We start from the raw sequence: 17,788 nt of genomic DNA, 5'->3' as shown, positions 1-17,788 counted from the left end.
AAATACACACGTCAGACGATAAGACAACTCGGAGGCTACGTGGGACAATCCAACAGCACCAGCACCCTTCTTTCACAGTGGAGCAACCCCACCCCACCACACACACCGGAACTGCCTCCTCCGCACCCGGCGCGCCCACACACGTCAGCACGGAGGCTGCGGGAGCCGCCCCCCTCCGACGCAGGTGGCCGGCGCGACACGCGCATGCTCACTAGGTAGGGTCACGGGAGGCTCGGGGCGCTACAATCTGTTGCGCCGCCTTCGGGAGCCGGCAGATCCGGGTCTCGTGGCTAAGAGTGACGTGGTCTATCGAATCCAAACAGAGGGGAGGAGGCCGGCGGCCAGCAGCAGAGGCAGCGACAGCGGCGTCCGGAACGCTCCCGGCCGCCACCCTCCCCGCCCGCCGCTTGTTTGGGCGGGTGAGTGTCCCCCTGGCCCACCGCCCTCCTCGGCGACCCTCTTCGCGTTGCCACTTCTGTGGCCGCGCGTGCCCGGGGACCGCTGCGGCAGAGCGGGCGCCTCTAGCTGGGCGCTGCACCTGGGGAGCCCGCAGCCGCTGGCCCGGCAGTCTGCAGCTGGGCTGGCCAGGCACCCGCAGCCCGGGTGGTTTCACTTTTAGGGCCACATAGGCGGCGCGGGCGTGCAGGGGATTGGGGACAGTAACCCCGAAAGCCGGGCGGTGGCGTTTGCCTGGTGGGTTCGATGAAGTCACCCGGACGCGGCCCTTTGTTGTGTGTGGTAGCTGCCATCCTGAAAGCCAGAGTTCTCCTTTAGCCTCCATTGTGTTGCGGATTTAAAGGATTCCCCTTTTCTGTTGGTTCAGTTTGTGGAGCCGGGGCTGACAATGGAGCAGGTAGCAGCACCGTTATTGGAAGGAATGCGGGGCAACAGCCTGGCAGTGGTTTGAGATCGGTGTCGCTGCTTAAAGCCGAAGTTTTCCGAAGTGGCTGGTTAAACGTTAGGATTTTAGCCAAGATGATACTTGCTAACTGTAGAGAGGCGGCAGGATGCTTTTAGTTGCCCCAGTTGGAAAAGCCGAGGATGCGGCCTTAACGGAATGCCCTGGGTTTACATCTGGAGCGCCTGATGAGCGTAAGGAAGCATTTATACCTGCATTTGTGGAAGACACCCTCCGGGTTTTATGCTGTGGTGTTAGTTGGCAGCTATTCGTACCAGAATTTGGAGAAACCTGCAATTTCCCAAGGATTCTAGTCTGGAAACGCTTAGGAGGCACTCTGCTGCCCCGTGTCTGATGTGGAGGTTAGGGGAAGCAGCTGCGTGCTCCTGCTTCAGGTGACTCACTGCTCGCGCAGATTCCTGTAGTGTAGCCGCCCACCCTTTTGCCCTCCGCACTCACCATGCCTGGATATTCCATCGTGATTTTAAAAAGGGACATTTCCCCCTCTCCAAGATACTTAATTAAAGCGTTTCTGTGGAAAGCACGATAAAAACAGATTGATTGCTTTCCATCAAATCTGGACAGAATTCTTAGGAATTTAGACCCCTCTCTTTGAAGGGTGTACCTTTGGTCAGTAACAGACCTCTTATCAAATCTCTTCCTCCCGTATTGGTCGTGGGTTTTTTTCCTTCTACTATACTTGGAATCCTGTTGATATAGACAAAGGAGAATTTTCTTTTTGCACTTCCCCCTTTCATATATCTATATAGATATAGATAGATAGGTATATACCCACTCTTTTTCTATTATAAAACAATGTTTTTTTGTTTTGCGAAATGTTTTTGTGATGATTGGAGGAACTGTTGATAGAAGTACATGAGGAGAAAAGAATGATAATCGTGCCACTCCTCTTGCCAGGATGTTAGTGTATATCCTTCCTTCCAGATGCTTTTGCAACTGTTTTATAAAAATATGGTATTATACATTTGCTTTTTAAAAAATAAATTTTATTAATTTTATTTAATGTGTATGGGTATTTTGCCTATATATATATATATATATATATATATATATATATATATATGTTTGTGCACCTTGTGCATTCTTGGGTGCCCAAGGAGATGTTGGATCCCAGGGGATATGGGACTTGCTGTGTTGCTGGGAACCAAACCCAGGTCCCATGAAAGAGTAGTTATGCTGTAATCTCTGAGCCACCTCTCCATCTCATGCATTTGCTTTTTGCCCTCTGGCTGTGGGCTTCACATACTAACACTTTTTCAGTTATTTATTTGTGTATTAGCTATGAACTGTGGACCTTTTAGGGTGAAATTCCACCATGTTGGAAAAGCAATAGTTATTAAAGCCATGGCATTGAAAGTTTTCCTCTATGTCTCTATGGTGACATTGTGAAATTAAAAAAACAAAAACAAAAAAACCAGACACTTAATGGCATGTGAGTCTTAACTTGTTAACTCTCAAGGCAGCAAGTGCAATGTGGAATTTTAGTAAAGTTTTCATATTTAACGGTTCCACAGGTAGGTTTAGGTAGAACCCTTAGTTACACCACATGCCAAGTGCAACACACCTGTTGCCGCCCCAGCCATAAGATTCTGGAAGAATTTACTTTTCATACATAGTTAACTGGCTTTGGTACGTGCCATCTGGTACAGGTTTTTTGTTGTTTGGTTTTTAACCACTGACACTGAAGGAGCCTAACCAGAAATGCAATGCCCTCTTCACTCCAGCTTCAAAGGCTTAGTACCATGAAGCATCCTAAGTCTGCTAATGCTAATTGGGCTGATGTCTCCTAAGCTTTCTAAGACCTATAAATCTCTTTGTCGTTCATTATCTCCTGAGTAATTAATTCCAGATGGTTAGTACTCTCTGTGACTTGGTTCCCTCCCTCCCTCTCTTTCTCTCTCTCTTTCTTTCTTTCTTTCTTTCTTTCTTTCTTTCTTTCTTTCTTAAGATTTATTTATTTTGTGTATATGAGTACACTGTAGCTGTCTTCAGACACCAGAAGAGAACATGGGATCCCATTTCAGATGTTTGTGAGCCACCATGGGGATTGAACTCAGGGCCTCTGGAAGAACAATCAGTGCTCTTAACCTCTGAGCCATCTCTCCAACCCACAGTTCTTTTTCTTTAATATGTACAAGTGTTTATGATTGATTTTTTTTCTATATCTAATGAGCACATGTGTGTTTGTATGTTTGTGTGCCATAGAAAACCAGAAAAGGGTACTGAATTCCCTAGTACTGGAGCTAAAGATAGTTAGGAGTTTATGAGCTACCAGACAAGGTTACTAGGAACCAAACTGGGGTCCTCTAGACAAGAAGCAAGTGCTTTTAATGACTGAGCCATCTCTCTAACCCCTTTAATTAAAAGAAATTACAGCACTCAGTAAGCATTCCTTTCCCATCCCTGGTGCTACCGCCCTTGCTAGACTACCACAGTCTCTTGTGTGGTCAACTGAAGTAATTTCCTGGTCTGTCTCCAACTTTAGCTACTTACGTATGGTGCATTCCTCATGTCACAACCTAAGAGTTTCCTCAAATTTTAGGTTAGAGTCTGTCTGTCTGTCTCTCTCTCTGTCACACACACACACACACACACACACACACACACACACACACACACACACACACGGTTGATCGAAAGTCTCTGATTCCGGATAAACCCTAGCCTGGCATGGTGGCACATACCTTCAATCCCTTGGAAGGCAGAGGCTGGTAGGTGTCTGGTTTGGAGGTAGGTCTTTGAGTATCAGGTTTGTTAGGCACTTCCTACCCAGTCCTCTACTCTGGAGCCTGGCGCATCAGTATATTCCTGTTTGTCATCCCTTTTTGTTGTCTTTGAATCTACTAGCATTCGAACTACTGCCTGGAGGCCTTTGCTCTTCCTGTACCCTGTGGTCAGTATTCTCGCAGTCTGCTTTGGCCAGTTCATTTCTGTTATTCAAGTTGCAGTTCAGATGTTGGCTTTTCAAAGAAATTGCCCCATGTCTCTATCTTTTTTTTTTTTTTTTTTTTTTTTTTTTGGTTCTTTTTTTTTCAAAGCTGGGGACCGAACCCAGGGCCTTGCCCTTCCTAGGCAAGCGCTCTACCGCTGAGCTAAATCCCCATCCCCATCTCTATCTTTTTTATCGTATTCACACATTTATCACTACCTGGATTGCTTTGATTTTCATGCTTCTAATGCTGGCAGTTCTTCAAAGTGGCGTAACAGGGACTCTGCGACTGTTGTTGGATGAGTGAACTTGTGGACATTTCTGTGCAACTCCTCTTTAGGCCTGTTTTTTCTCAGAAAACTAATTTTCAGCAGCTTCTCGCAGGACAGTCTTAATTCTATTTAATAATCTTTGGTGTTTGTGCCAAAGAGCATCATTCTATTTTAGACCTATGGACCCTTGGAGAAGTGGGTTCCCAGATTCTGTATCCTTACCAGACCCACTTTTTTGTGGTGCCACAGATTGAACCCAACCCTTTGTGTGTGGTAGGTAAGTGCCTTACCATTGAGTTATACCCCAGACCGTAGCTGTGCCTTTTGTTGTTTTTTGAGGTGGGGTTTTATGAAGCCTAGGCTGGCCTGGGGCCCATCTTGGACTTCGGATCCTGTTACTTCCACCAGACTTCGGGTTTCTGAGGCGGTGTCTTGGCTCGCTAGCTTGGGTTGGCCTTGGTTAAGTGGAGGTCTTCCTGTCTCTCCCCCAGAGGCTTCCCTAGCGTAATTACAGACATGAGCCACCACACCCAGCTCCAAATTCGCACTTTCAACAACCCTTTGGGTGATTTTGTTGTACATTAAAGTTTGGGAATGTTTCTTGGTTTTTAATGTCTAGCTCCTTTATAGTGGTCCTGACTTGGGGTGTGTTAGACAAGGTTACTCTGCTAAATATTACTTTCATTTTTTCCATGTCGCTACAGAGTAATCTAGAGTTACGTTTTCCTGCCCACATCTTACAAATGAAGAAGACACAGACATGGAGAGTGGTTAATCCCAGTCTGTGCTTCCTCAGCGTGTCTTCCTGCTCGTGAGCAACAGCATGCAGGACGATACACACTACTTTCAATAAGCTGGGCAGTTATTGATTTAGATATATTTATTTTTATTTTCTGCATTTGGGTGGTTTGCCTGCAGGCATGTGCACCATATACATGCAGTGCTCATTGAGGTTGAAGACGACATTTGATGCCCTGGAACTGAAGTTGTTGTCTACCCTATGAGTGTGGGGTCCTCTAGAAGAGTGGCCATTGCTCTTAACTGATGAACCATCTCTCCAGCCCTAAGCTTTTAGTTAAGGACAAAATAGTATTTTTGTCCTATTTGCAACCTATGTGAAAGCCTTTTTTAAAAATTTATTTATTTATTTATTTTTTGACAAAAAAAAAGTTGCTGCTTTATTGTTGGAAGTTGCAGAATTAGGAGACGGTTTTGAGAAACACTCTAAGCATGCCTATTTCTGGCTACTCAGGATGCTGAGGGAGGAAGACCGTTTGAGACCAGTGTGGGCAGCACAGTGAGGCCTTACTTCTAACAAAACAAACAAAACCACAGCAACCACGAAGAAGCCTCTACACCCTTCCAGGTCTTCTTGGCTTTGAGAGCCTACTGGCTAGCACCAAGTAAGCTCAGGACTCTTTTTCCTCCTTTGTTTATGTTTCTCCTGTCAGAAAGGTATCCTTGTTGATGAGGCATTTAATTCTATATCTGTTGGTGTGAGTGCCTTACTCTTGGACTGCATAGGGGACTGCAGAGTTCTCAGTGCAAGACCCCTCTGAAAAGAGGGAGAAGATACGTGTGATCTCTGCCATCATGTCTGAGACTTCAACACAGACAAGGGCTACTGGCTAGTCTTCTGTCCTCTTTTAGCCTCGCCCTTTCTCTGGAGGCTTAGGTCACCAGCTCTCGCCTCACTTAGGGGCCTTGGACTTCTATTAATAGCTGTGTATTTTTCCTTCTACTTCATCTGCTTGTTAGTGAAAAGTTAAAATGGGCTAATGTTTAAGACCAGCTGCTGTGCTATAATGCTCTCAGAAGTACTTGGCCTTTTCCCTGTCTCTTGTTTTTTAATTATTATATTTTATTTTATGGGTGTGGATGTCTATGCCCCATGTAAGTGCCTGGTGCCTGAGGAGGTCAGAAACTGGCATCAGATCCCCTGGAACTGGAGTTATTGATGGTTGTATGGCACTGTGTGGATGCTAGGAAACAAAACTGGGTCCTCTGGAAAAGTAGCCAATGCTCTCCAGACCCTTCTGTATGATTTTTGAGAAAGAGTCTCAATGTAGCCCGTGGTAGTCTGTTAACTCCTCCTTCCCTCTTCTGTTGGTGGTGGGAATTGAACCCATCGCTTCTTACAAGTTATGCAAAGACTCTCCTATTAAGCTACAACCTAGACCATGCTAAACATGGTTTCAATTGGCTTTATGTTATAAAACATTTTGAATAAAATCACTTAAAGTTTTTAGTTTATCTGGGCATGAAAATAATTACCATGCCTAAAAATAACATGAGCCATGTTTAGTTAACTCAAACTGAAGAATTATACTAACCAGTTTAATTATTAAATAAGCCAGAGCAGGATATGGCGATATGCCTTTAATCTCAGCACTTAGGTGGCAGAGAAAGGCAGATCTCTCTGAGTTTGAGGCCAGCTTGATCTACATAGTGAGTTCCACGCCAACCAGAACTACATAGTAAGAGTGAAAAAAAAAAAAGAAAATAATAGCAGTTGGGTGGTAGCTCATGCCTTTAATCCCAGGACTTGGGAGGTACAGGCAGGTGGATCTCCGAATTCAAGACCAGCCTTGTTTACAGAGGGAGTTCCAGAACAGCCAGGGCTACACAGAGAAACCCTGTCTCAAAAAACAAACAAAAAGGGGTTGGGGATTTAGCTCAGTGGTAGACCCCTTGCCTAGGAAGCGAAAGGCCCTGGGTTCGGTCCCCAGCTCCAAAAAAAAGAATCAAAAAAAAAAACAAAAAAAAAAAAAAAAGTAATAGTAAATTAAATATAAAATAAATCATACTTGAAACACTTTAATGACTCAAAACGGAATTAATAGTAGTTCAGAAAATCTAGGCAGTATGCATGTACTTGGCTGTGGCTAGACAAATCCGTGTAGAGAGGCTTGACTTTCAATTTGGGTTTTTCCTGAGATAGCAGGATGAGGTATTTGAAAACTATAATTTGAAATATGTAGTGTTTTAAAATAGTCAACTCTGAAAACGTGTATTTTTTTTAAACCAAACAGACATTTAGGTGTATCATGGAGCTTACACACACATTTAATAATATTTTTAATGGCACTGCTTTTATTTTGGAGAAAGTTTCCCCTTTCATACTTATTTTCATACTGGATTTTCATTTCCCTTTTTGCTTTTTTTAAAATTGCAGTCAAAACACAGATGTATCAGCTTTGGGTAACTGCAGAGTGGACTGCTTTACTCTCGCCCGTCTCCCTACCCCATCGCACTGGCAAACTTCCAAACTTTCACACACCTAACCGTGCTTCTAAACAGGGTGTGGTAAGCATCTTCAGGACGTATATTCCAGAGCCATAGAGGTCAGTGCTGTGGTGGGTAGTGTCTTTTGTCTTGTAGCACACTTAGGTTTTTGTTCGTTTGGTTGGTTGGTTGATTTGTTTTGTTGGTTTGTTTTAGACAGGGTTTATATAACCCTGACTAGCCTGAAACTCACCGTGTAGACCAGGCTGGCCTTGAATTCACAGAGATCTGTCAGTGTCTGCCACCACCACTCTCAGCTGTCATGACATTTGATAGAGCTCACTATTTTCAGAGCTCATCAATAAATTGTAACACAGCAATTAAAAGCTACTTTGTTAGCACTTAGAAGTAACATATTCACTGTAATTACAGATGGCTAGTATGGATTTTATTTTTTAAAAATCTGTTAAATTTTTTTTTTTGGAATCTGAGTAGTTCTGTCCCTCTGTACATGTGTATATTGCTGAGGACTGGACCTCGGGCTTTGTGCATGCCAGGCCAGTCAGACCCATAGCTCTGCTCCCCGTGGAAAGCACTTTTTTTTTTTTTTCCTTTTTTTTTTTTTCAGAGCTGGGGATTGAATGCAGGGCCTTGCGCTTGCTAGGCAAGTGCTCTACCACTGAGCTAAATCCCCAATCCCTGGAAAGCACTCTTGAGAGGACATTTTAGGAACTATTTTCAGAATTTGAAAGTTTAATGATACTGAATATAAATAGTTTAATTGAAACATTTACTTGGCCATTTGTGGTAAATTTTACTCCTGTACCTTGACCAGGTAAAGAGATTCTTTGCGACTGTACCTGAGCAAAGTATAGCTGAGAAAAGACGAGAGATCAGTGGGGCTTCAGGGTAGGTAGACATCTTCCTTCCCTTCCCCCTGTACAGAATTATACCCAAGGTCCCCAGGGGAGTGGAAGTAGTGTAAGGCAGTTTACTGCTGAGGGACGAAGATGCCTTCTGTTGAGTTGGCCTTCAGCATTCTCAGCCTATAAAGGACTCATCAAAATTCTCACGTGATCCTTGCACTCCCCTTTAAAGTGAATCGTTTCCGTTATCAGTCCCATTTTATAAATAAACCAAAGTCACAGAACCTAAGCGATTTATCCCTCTTGGTAATGCTCATAACTAGAAGTCCTACATTTATGAGGTAATCCCTGATGACTTGGTAAGTTGTCTAAAGTGATTGCTGGAATATGAATCAATTATTGGTAAGGATTTAAAAAAAAAACAACCTTAGGAAAAGCATGCCAAGAGGTGGTGGAGCACATCTTTAACCCCAGCAGAGGCGAGCAGTTTGAGGCCAGCCTAGACTACAGACTTCCAGGACTGTTGGAGGTACACAAAGAAACCCTGTCTCCAGAAAGCATCCCCCCCCCCCCCCCCCAAAAAAAAAGAAACTTAAAGACTATTGGAAACACAGTATAATCCAGGTTGTGTGTGTTTCTTCAAGCAGTGTGTCTGGAACCTTGACTGACAGAGTATCAGGGGGAAGACTAGCACCCTTGTATGCACACCCGCTGTGACACCACAGAGCTGCAACCCAGGCACTTCATTGCCAAAGAAGGAGGATCAGGAGGTCAAGCAAGGCTTTCTGCTGTTAGAGTCAGTTCAAGGCCATCCTGGGCTGCATGAGACCCTGTCTTAGCACCTCTTCTCTCTTGCTCCCCCAGACAAGGCCTTAGAGAGAGGCCTGCTGCTTCCGTCTTACGGACATAGCCGTTGCCATGAGAGAGACTTAGTTTCCAGCATGTGAGCAGTTTTGTTTTGTAAGCTCCCAGGCACTTGCTGTAGCAGCGCAAACATACTAAGGATGAATGGGAAGCAAGAGTAGGGCTTGAACAACCACCTAGATGTGAAGTAGCTGTGCCCCGTCCAATGCATAGAAACTGGAGTTTTCAAAGCGCACATCAGTAAGCTTAGGTGTTCACAAATGCAACCTTGCAAAGTGATTTTGGTGAGGACTGAGGAGAGCGGTGGTGATAAACCTCAGAGAATACCTTGCTGAGAGGAGAGAGAAAGCTTGGCTGTGTTTGGGAGAGAACAAGGGCTTAGCCGGCCAGATCTTTCATTTTTTGTTTTGTTTTGTGCTGGGTATTGGATCTCACGCTGCCTTTAGATAAGGGTGTGGGTAGTCAGGTACCATTCATAAATCCACAATCTCAGCAGCACTTTGGAAAGTCTGAGGCTGTCCCTCCCATCAGCCAGGCGGCCCAGAGTTCAGAAGGTTGGGGGCAAAGCAACCACAAACCTTTTGGTGCTTTCAGGTTCCAGAGGACCAAGGATAGCATGTTCTGTGGAAGGCTGCTCCAATGTGAAATCCTTCCCCTCATAGACCGCAGTAAATCCTGGTAGCTGCTCACTGCCAGGCATAGGCTCATATCTGACGAGCATTTGCCTCAGGATGAGTCATATTCTGAGTCCGACCCTGCTCTAGATGACATTCAGTAGTCGGCCTCATGCTTGGCAGGCGCTGACTGTACCACCGAACTGCATTCCCAGCCTTGTGATACATAGGTAAGCTTTTGGCTTCAGATTTTTCTTAATATATAGGAGTTTTGCTCACGTAGGTGTGCTGTAGATGTGTGCACGTGGATGCAGGAGCTCACAGAGGCTAGAACAGGGTGTCCGATCCCTGGGAGGGAAAGTTATGAACCACCTGATGTGAGTGCTAGGAATTAAACGTGGGTCCTTTGGAAGAGCAGTATGTGTATTTAACAACTATGCCCATTTCCCAGATCCTAGACTTTTTTTTTGGGGGGGGGGGTTGTTTTTCAAGACATGGTTTCACTGTGTACTTCTGACTGTCCTACCATTCACTCTTTTTTTTTTTTTTTTTTTCTTTTTTCTTTTTTTCGGAGCTGGGGACCGAACCCAGGGCCTTGCGCTTGCTAGGCAAGCGCTCTTCCACTGAGCTAAATCCCCAACCCCTACCATTCACTCTTTAGCCCAGGCTAGCCTCAAACTCACAGAGTTCCCCCTGCCTCTGCCTCCTGAATACTGGGATTAAAGACATGCACCTCTATGGCCTCATGACTTTTTTAAAAATTTCATTTTTGGGAGGGGTCTGGAGGTGAGCATGAGTACAGTGATGCCTCTGTGGAGGTCAGAGGACAGTTTGAGAAAGCCTGCCCTCTTCCTCTATGTGGGTCTGAGGATCAAACTCAGATTGTCAGTGTTGGCAGCAGGCCTGTACCCACTGAGCTATCCGAGCCAGGACTTCAGACTTTTGACTTGATTCATAAGAAGTATTGGGAGGGCTATTAAATCAGAATGATTGAGAAGGGCGTGAATTTTGAGAATTGGCAGAGGTAAATGCTATGATCTGAATATATTGAAGTTTTAATCACGAGGGTAATGGTCCAGGGGGGTAAGACTTTGAGAGGTGAGTAGATAAAAAGGGCAAAGAACCTTTGAAATAGGGTTAGTGTCCTTGTAAAAGAGGCCCACAGTATGACCTTTCTTGTCATTCAATAATGCAGTGAGAACATACCACTGATGTCCAGACACCAACTCTGCCACATATGTAGCCTACACATAATTTACCCTAGTAGAATGGGTTAGAAGGAAGGAGTAGTACCACACACTCTGTGTGTGTGTGTGCGTGTGCTTGAGCGTGCGCACGTGCGCGCATACATGTGCACACACGCGTGTGAGTGTATTTTGATCTTTTACTGAGGTTGGACCTGTGTGTTTATTTGAACAGTTATTTGTGTATTACTGTGAAATTGTTAAGTAACATTAGTAATTCTAGAGTTGGGGGCTGCCTGTTGATTCTTCTGTATCTTTCTGCAAACTTTTCTGCCTGTTCTTAGGGTCCCTAAGGATTTATTAGCTAAATCATTTTCAGAAAAGGAGAAATGAGAAAATTCATAGGCTTGAATGCCTCCTCTGTGTCCTGTGGCTTTTTGAGCAAGCCACTGAAATGCTCAGGACCTTAGTTCCTTCCTCTTTATTTTACTTTCTCTCTTTTTTCTTTCTTCCTTCTTTTCATTCATTCATTCATTCATTCATTCATTCATTCGAGTCAGGGTCTTCCTGTTTAGCCGTGGCTAGCCTGGAAATCACTTATGTATGACTGACTACGTTATAAGTATGAGGCACCATGCCCCACTAGTTTTTTCTTTAAATAAGTAGGTGAGAGCCTGGGGATACAACTTAATTAATAGAGTACTTACCTAGCATGCAGAAGACCCTAGATTCTATGCTCAGCACTGTACAAACCAAGGCCTTGTAGTCCAAGACTTTAATCCCAGTAATCTCAGCACTTGGGAGGTAGATCTCTGAGTTTGAAACCAGCCTGGCATACATAATGAGTTCTAAGCCAGCCAAGGCTACATAGTGAGACCCTGTCTTAAAAACAAAAGTACAGTTGGGAGAGAACTGTTGTCCCTCTAAGGCTGTGATAGGACCACTTGTAAACTTGCCATTTGTTGGCTGTGTACTTGAAAATTTGTATTGTCTATTCTGACCCTTGCTACACAGTGCTCACTACCACAGCATCCCATGCACCACGCCCTGTGCATACTCCCATAGACCGTTTGCCTCTATGCAACTAGCTAATGTCCTTTGCACCGGCTTTACTTTCTACCTTTTAAATAACATATGCTCTGTCTGAAGTTTGGGGTCTTTCTTTTTTCAAGACAAGGTTTCTCCATGTAGCCCAGGCTATCCTGGAACTTGCTGTGTAGACTCTACTGGCCTCAAACTCAACATAGATCCAACTGCCTCTGCTTCTCTGGGATTAAAAGTGTTTGCCAACAGTACACTTGTTCTTTTAAAAATGCTAGAATATAATCTAACGCACCTTTGGTCTTAACTCTTCGGAGGCAGAGGCAGGCAGATCTATATGAGTTTGAGGCTAGCCTGGTCTTCAGAGTGAGGTCAAGGACAGCCATGGATACATAGGGAAATCATGTCTTGAAAAAAAACCAGTAGGATTGTAAGTTGTTTTTGTTTCTTTGTTTTACTGTGCTTATTTATGTCTATGTCTAAGGACAACTTATGGGTGACAGTTCATCTACAATATGGGTTTTGGGGATTGAATCCTGGTTGTCAGGCTTGATGATAACAGGGTTTAACTGCTAAACCAACCCATGGTCCAGAGAGAACTCTTCATCCACCATTCTGTTTGTGTTACTAAAGGAAACTTGTAATTACAGTCGGTTGCTGTGATAAGAGTTGGGGAATCTTAACTCCTAGGCAAAAAGCAACTGTGATTTCTCAGGTCTATACTGGATTTATTTCCACAGAAAGTGAAATGTTGTTGGTACAGTTCTAGGGGTTTTAAACAACAGTGGACCAGCTTCAGCATGACTGTATCTTTCTTTGCCTGTTTCCCAGCAGACGTTCAAGAAATTGTTCAAGTGTTGTTCAGAAATGTATCCTTAAATAACAGGCAGCTCACTACTAGCTGTCTTAACTTTTGTAGCATTGTGAAGTTGTCTTTGTAAGCTTGAAACAGCTGTAATTTGCATTATTTGTCATATCTCACAAATGGAGACTGAAATCTCTTCTGGCATTCACAGTGTGACTTCCTGTCCAGGGTTTGTGATATACAAGCTATTTGAGTGTGATCACTGCTTTCATACCTGAACCAGTTTTCCTCTTGAGATAGTAGCTCACGCTGTCCTCAAACTCACTGTGTAGCCAAAGATAATCTTGGACTTCTATTTCCTCTGTGTGCATGCGTGCATGTGCGCACATGTGAAAGCCAGAGGTCCCTGAAGATTGTCTTCCTCAATCCTAGTTATATGTATGTATGTATGCATGGGTATGTGCCCTCAGAATATGAAAGAGGTCATCGGATCTCTGGAGCTGGATTTAGAGATAGTTATGAGCTGCCTGACATAGGTGCTGAGAAGAGAGTCAGGTCCTGTGCCAGACCCAAATGTGCTCTTCACCACAGAGCCATCTCCGTCTCAGTCTTACCAGTGTTGTGCAGTACTGGGGTCAAGACCAGGCCTTATAACTGCATGACAAACCTCTTCCCACTGAGCTGCATCCCCAGCCCAGTTTCCTGTTCTCGTTATGTAGCGCTTGACTAGCCTAGAACTTGCTTACACACAGAGATCTGTTTGCCTTTGCTTCCCAAGTACTAGTGTTTTAGGCAGGGCCTTACCCTATGCTTCTAGATGGCTTGATGACCGATGTTTGAGCCCTGGAACCTTTGTAAAGAAGTTGGATACAGTGGTGCACATCCATGATCTCAACACTTCTGAGACAGAATGGGAGGGAAGGGAATCTCTGACCTCGAAGCTTACAGGCTAACAAACCTGGAGTACAGAGTGACATAAGTCAGATTCTGCCTCAAAACAAGATGTGGCTAAAGGCATATTAGTAGATAATTCCAGAACTGACCGGTTTGCTAGTCACAGTGTACAGTGTTCAGTGCAGTTGTTCTGCCTCTGTTCTCCCATTCGGAACAGCACGGTTTGACCCCACCCCTTACTTTCTGTCCCACACAAGGGTGAATCACCCTTTCTTTGTCTCAGCGAGACCACACTGTGCGTGCTACTTGCTCGTTAGTCACACGGTCACCATCACTTACCAGAACTCGGGAAGGGAGTGCTGGTCTTCAAGGAAAATGTTCAATTTCAGTATCAGGCCTGGATGTAAGAGGAGTGGTCCTGGCAATCTGAAATGCCAAGAAGCTGTAAAGAGTTCCCTCTCAGTGACAAGGTAGAATTTTCAATTTCATAAAGAAGGGGAAACTGCTCTGTCATTAAGTCCTATGGCAGTGAAGCATTAAGCCCGATCTACTTCTCTATGAAAAGGTTATAAAGATTAATTGTATATACCAGGACAATTAGAGAGTGACCATAATCATACCATGCTAAATAAATGTAGAAAACAACAAAAAAAATCCCTCTAGCTTTAATCCCAGCATTTAGGAGGCTAAAGTAGGTTATGCAGGAGTACCAAGGCCATTGTGGATTGCCTGAGAACTCTAAAAAGAAACAGCCAGTTAAGGACATTGGCTGCTCTTTCAAAGGACCCGGGTTAAATTCCCAACACCTACATGGCAGCTCATAACTATCTGTAACTCCTGTTCCAGGAGATCTGGCACCCTCACACAGTCATAGATGCAAGCAAACACCAAATGTATAGAAAATACAAATTAATACTTTATAAGAGGAAAAAAAGTATAGCCAGGCAGTGGTGCCTTCTTTGATCCCAGCTTTTAGAAGACAGAGGCAGGAACTCTCTCTGAAGATCACTGTGGAGCTCTGGTCTCTAACTCTGCATCCTCCTGCCTCTGCCTCTTGAGTGCTGAGATTTAAAGGTATATACTACCACTACCAAACTGATATAAAGTACTTCTGTATTAACGTTAACCAACAAATTTACTGATTGATCTAAGGATTCAGACAATTTAACATGCTCAGTGCAAGAAACGTGAGATGTATTTGTCTCTGGAGCTATGGCGCTAGTAGGAGGAAGACTGTTCCTTTCTTGGCTATAGCTCCGTAGGAAAGTACAGCATACAAGTCTCTGGGCTCAATCCATATAAGGAAAATAGGGGACCGGAGAGATGAGTCGGAAGTTAAGGGTGCTTGGTGCATAGTTGTGAAAACTGGAGTTCGAATCTCCTCACCCAGGTAGCAAGCTTCACTTTTAGTATGTGTCTGAGGAGGGCAGAGACAAAGCTGTCGCTGTCATTTGCTGCCTTCTAGTCTCCCTGAGAAAATGGAGCCCAGATTCAAGGAGAGATTTTCAAATGGATTAAGCAGAGTATCAGAGGAGGACACCCAGTGCCCTCTTGTGGCCTCTGCGCACGTGCGCGCACACACACACCTTTTTTTATGAGAATTCTTTTAAAGTTAAATTTTATTTTATGTTAATTTTTTCTTTTTAACTGCATGTACAACTGTGAGGGTGTCAGAAGCCCTGGACCTGGAGTTACATATGGATGTGAGCTGCCATGTGAGTGCTGGGAATTGTATTGTACCCAGGTCTTCTAGAAGATCCATCTTCCCAGCCCCCCAAATGATAAGTCTTTACACATGTAAATTCAGAAGACACAGTTTTAAGAGACATGCTTGGGCTGGAGAGATGGCTCAGGGGTTAAGAGCACTGACTGCTCTTCAACAGGTCCTGAGTTCAATTCCCAGCAACTACATGGTGGCTCACAACCATCTATAATGGAATCTGATGCCCTCTTCTGGTGTGTCTGAAGACAGCTACAGTGTACTACTCAGATACATTTAAGAAGAAGAAGAAGAAGAAGAAGAAGAAGAAGAAGAAGAAGAAGAAGAAGAAGAAGAAGAAGAAGAAGAAGAAGAAGAAGAAGAAGAAGAAGAAGACGACGACGACGACGACGACGACGACGACGACGACGACGACGACGACGACGACGACGACGACGACGACGACACGCTCTTGTTCAATCTAGACTAACCCTGATCTCCTGGGCTCATGGGGGCCTTGTCTCATCTCTCATATAATGGGTTCTTCAGGTTCATGCTGTTCTTTCCCTCACAGTACAATGAGAAGTGTCATTGTTTCTGTCCCCTAGGCACATAACCCATAGGTAAACAATTATAGAGAGCTTTCAAAAACCAAGATGGTGAAGATTTGGGCTGTTTGTGTTTATCTCTAAAAAGTGTCAGGGTGGCTTAGCGTATAGGGCTTTGGTTTGTTTTTAAAATTTTAAACAGTGATTGTGTGTGTGCATGCACATGTGCATGTGTGCACTCTGGTACATGCCATGGTAGAGGTCAGAGGACAGTTTGTAGGAGTCAGTTCTAAAGAACTGAACTCAGGTCATCAGGTTTGGCAGCAGGTGCCTTTCTAGCTATCGCATCAGCCCAGCATTAAAAAGAAAAAAAGATTTAATTTATCTTTATTGGTGTGTGTGTGTGTGTGTGTGTGTGTGTGTGTGTGTGTGTGTGTGTGAAATCAGTCTTAACCACCGAACTGTTTCTCTAGCCACCCAACTTTTTTTTCAGTAATCTTTGATTCATATGTATGAGCAAATATGAACATGTATACATACCTGTATATCAAACTATAATTTCATCCAAATTGTAAAATGCATAGGAAAATAAGGGGAACTATTATCATCTGATCACTATGATTATTTCAAATAATATCTCTCTTCACTCCCCCAGTTTAAATTTTGGGTTTGTGCATGCCCTGCATAGTTTTTAAAAGCCTCAACCACAAGAATTTCACATTGAACATGGAAATTTCTAGCTCTGTTCTTAGGAGGAAACTGAAAGTGTCAGTGTCTCCCCTTGGCCCCCCTCATCGTGTGTGTGTGTGTGTGTGTGTGTGTGTGTGTGTGTGAGAGAGAGAGAGAGAGAGAGAGAGAGAGAGAGAGAGAGAGAGAGAGTGTTTCTCCGTGTAGCCTTCTCAAGATTTCTCTTGGAGCAGAGAACAAGCATTTATTGAAGAACGAATTTAGGATTGACAAAAGAAAGGTTAAATAAGGGTATATATTTTTAGAATAAGTCAAAAATTTAGAAAATGCAAGTTGCAGTCATGTGGGGGCCTTGGAGCAGAGTGCAGCTCTTTTTATCCTGCTAAGTTGATGAGACTGTCTTTGACCAGACATCCTGAACATGGAACCTGTGACTTCAGCTTCCCAAGTAGCTGGTACTATACCGTGTGCCCCAGAATCTTCTCTAAAACAGTTATTTTGAGAAGAGTCTTGCCTTGTAGCCCTGTCTGATCTGGTACTTGCTGAGTAGATCTGCCTTGAGCTCACAGAGTTCCAACCAGCTCTGCTCCTGACCCCTGAGATTGAGGGTGTGGACCACATCCAGTTTTCTTTTCTTTTTTTGTTCCACATCTAGTTTTCAATTTGTGTGTGTGTGTGTGCGCGCGCGCCTGCCTGCCTGCCTGCCTGCCTGCCTGCCTGCCTGCCTGCCTGCCTGCCTGCCTGCCTGCCTTCCTTCCTTCCTTCCTTCCTTCCTTCCTTCCTTCCTTCCTTCCTTCCTTCCTTCCTTCCTTCCTTTCTTTCTTTCTTTCTTTCTTTCTTTCTTTCTTTCTTTCTTTCTTTCTTTCTTTCTTTCTTTCGACAGCTTTCTCCATATAGCCCTGGCTTTCCTAGAATTCTCTGTAGACCAGTATGGCTTTGAACTAGGTATCTACTTGCCTCTACCTCCCAAGTGCATTTATTTTTAATGATATTTTTTAATTTGTGTGTGTATGTTTGCATATGTATGTAAGTATGAGAGAGAGAGAGATCTGAGTGTGTACATGCACATATACCATGATGTATATGTGGAAGTCAGAGGAAAACTTCTGAGAGTTGGTCCTCTCCTTTCACAGTGTTTTGGTTCAAACACGGGTCATTAGGCTTACAGAGCATGCTCTGCATGCTGAGCCATTTCCTTCCCCACTTTCTCATACAGTGTTGGAGCCACTTAGGTAAAAACA

General features: G+C 44.0%; 1 protein-coding gene across 3 annotated transcripts in view; it reads left to right on the top strand.

Moving 5' to 3' along the window:
- The first annotated feature begins 221 nt into the window (after window positions 1–221).
- The window catches only part of Smim14 (small integral membrane protein 14), a 48,878-nt gene continuing 31,311 nt past the window's right edge, over window positions 222–17,788 (top strand). Inside the window, exon 1 of one of the 3 annotated variants that reach the window (XM_032915984.1) lies at window positions 222–419. The gene's annotated coding sequence lies outside the window, so the exon portion shown is untranslated. Of the gene's footprint in view, window positions 420–476; window positions 694–884; window positions 1,093–17,788 lie in introns of those variants that run through there. The other 2 variants (XM_032915985.1, XM_032915986.1) reach the window with 2 other exon arrangements.

Source organism: Rattus rattus, chromosome 11 (genome assembly GCF_011064425.1).
Source record: "Rattus rattus isolate New Zealand chromosome 11, Rrattus_CSIRO_v1, whole genome shotgun sequence".
Classification (NCBI taxonomy): Eukaryota; Metazoa; Chordata; class Mammalia; order Rodentia; family Muridae; genus Rattus; species Rattus rattus.
Note: the sequence above shows the minus strand (reverse complement) of the source record. Positions and strands in the feature narration are given on the sequence as shown.